Source organism: Megachile rotundata, unplaced genomic scaffold (genome assembly GCF_050947335.1).
Source record: "Megachile rotundata isolate GNS110a unplaced genomic scaffold, iyMegRotu1 scaffold0211, whole genome shotgun sequence".
Lineage (NCBI taxonomy): Eukaryota > Metazoa > Arthropoda > Insecta > Hymenoptera > Megachilidae > Megachile > Megachile rotundata.
This window is the reverse complement of record NW_027473508.1, coordinates 2,501-5,000: the sequence shown is the minus strand read 5'-3', so window position 1 is coordinate 5,000 and position 2,500 is coordinate 2,501. Positions and strand designations below refer to the sequence as shown.

Here is a 2,500-nt window from a genome sequence, read left to right as displayed (position 1 = left end):
GAGGACTGGACGACCGGAACCCGTATTGGGATCGCGCGGTCTTCCGCTTCTAATCAACGACAACGAAGCGATCTGCGCTTGTAAATGTTAAAAAAAACGTGGCGAAGCTACGATCTCGTAATAATTTAACCGTGAAAGAGCTTCCGTCGCACGTTTATTTTTAACTTTTCCCCTCGTTGTATAAACTTTCGCACCGTCGAAAAAAAAATTCGACAATCATTTCAGACAACGTCGGGAGCGCGGAGAAACGCCGTAAACACGCTCTACTCTCGGCTTGCTTCCTTCAATTGGTGTCTAACAATTCTCTCGCAGGGCGAAGAATCATTTTCTCTCTCGTCTAAATATCCTTCTGTAGTTAGGTGTTTTCGACTCGGGAGCGCTCTTTCACGGGCGGTCGTATATGGTCTCTTTTAGGGGTTTAACTAGAAACCACGACTCACGCAAGCCGAGATAAGCGCATTCCGCCGAGAAGATCCTAAAAACTAAGAATTGCGAGATATACGAAAATGTTCTTCTGTCGCCTGTGAAAAAAATGAACACTAGCAAAGAGAGGGCGAGACACGAACGTTCCATTTAACATTCTCCGCGTCAAACGCCGACGAAATGTCCAACCATCGCTCGTACGTTTTCGCCAATTTCGCAAGTTGTTCTCTCTCTCGCGTTCGACCATCGGATCCCGCTCCGAAACGTTCGACTTTTCGGCGTTTAACAGTTTCGTTTTATCTAGTCGAACGACGAGCGGTACCGAAAAAAATTTAACAATGAAGAGAAAACCTTTTGCTGCTAAAGGCAAACGCAAGCAGTCTTTAGTTATATAAACGACCCTCAGCCAGGCGTGGTCCAGGAATTGTATCCGTGGACCGCAATGTGCGTTCGAAATGTCGATGTTCATGTGTCCTGCAGTTCACACGTTGACGCGCAATTAGCTGCGTTCTTCATCGACCCACGAGCCAAGTGATCCACCGTTCAGGGTAATCGTATAAAAATTTTTGTTCATATTTAACAACTCAGCGTCTGAAAACCAGTATGTACGTGATTTATTTAACCTGGTTTATAAATTCGTTCGATTGTCCATAGAATACTAACTCCAATCCAAGCGCAAGATCGAGTATCGGTATTCGGACGTCGTCCCGTCATAGCTCTGTTCACAGATTTACCCGAGCTGATTGATGATTAAGACGACACGATAACGTCCATGGACGGGTAAAGGACCGTATAAAACTACAGAACCGCCGATGAAACAACGCTCTGTGACGCATTTCTCTTCGTGCGGCGAGTTTTCAGTCCGTTCCGGGTGGTAAAGTCATTCAAAAACCGTGGAAAATACGAAACGCGCTGTCGCGCGTAACACAGAGTCTCCTGCTCGCTGCTTACATATATTGGACGTCTTGGCGGTATCGCGAGATTCAATACGGACACTCCATGGCCGGCGTCAGATCGGTCTACCAACGAAGGAGACTACGCTATCGTTTTCGCTTCTCAGCCGGTCCGTAAAGCGATACGTTACCATATCGTCCGTCGTAAGCAGGCGGACTCTCGTGAAGTTGCGACTTCGTTCGTCGAAGCGGTTTCGTGGTTCGATTTCCATCGGTTACCCGGACACCCCCCGCGTGAAAGCCTCCGTGTCACACTCTAAATTTCGTTTCTCGTTTAACACGAAATAGAGAGAGGCTAAAAGGGGGTGTTCCCTTTGGTCCAAAGACAAAATTTATAGAGAGAAAGAAAATAAAATGAGAGTCTCTCACGAAGCGGGCGAAAAAAAAAAAACAAGAAATTTAACAATTTTTTTTCGCAAACCCATGCATTTCGTTACCAAACGTCCCAAAATATTTCTTTATATTCTCTCTCGTGTTTTCACACGGGGTCGAGAGAGTACGCAACACGAATCAAGAATAAAAATTATAGAAAGGAAAGTCCGATAAGAATATTTCGAGATTCTTATAACCTTCACCTCTTCCTTACTTCTCCGAAATCTCTCCGCTTTCCTGGCGCGTATCTATTTAACAATTTCGATTCTCTCCTCCTTTTAACTCAGACGTCGCAACGAACGGGTACACCATGCATACGATCCATTTTTTACATAACGAACCTTCTGCCGGTAAAATTCGCGACAGATTCATTTATGTATAGATATATTTTTATATGAGAATGTTCGGGATTTTCCTTCGTGTTCAAGTTGAACATTCTTGTTACGACGACTTTTTGTATTTATCGAAGGATCGTGCGGTACCCGTTAATAAGAAGTAAACGACGTCCCGGGAGAGTCGAAACCTTTCTTATACGCTACGGAAAGAAGAGCCGAGAAGATAGAGAGGAAACTCTCGATTTTCTTTCGTCGGTAAACTTTCGTTCTTTCTATTTACAGCGTTCGACATGAAACGGCGTTGCTCTCTCATTTTTTAAACTTTATTTAACGTTAGCGCTTGTTCGTACGAAACGCGTCGGCGGATACGAAATACGGACGGGAGTATCGACGATGAGAACCAAAGCGACCTCCTAC

The 2,500-nt window shown here is 44.8% G+C and overlaps 1 non-coding gene across 1 annotated transcript; it reads right to left on the bottom strand.

Moving 5' to 3' along the window:
* Nucleotides 1-819: 819 nt before the first annotated feature.
* Nucleotides 820-974, bottom strand: LOC143266316 (5.8S ribosomal RNA). The gene has a single exon (XR_013041343.1). It is a non-coding gene; the product is annotated as a 5.8S ribosomal RNA (ribosomal RNA).
* Between the last annotated feature and the right edge of the window lie 1,526 nt (nucleotides 975-2,500).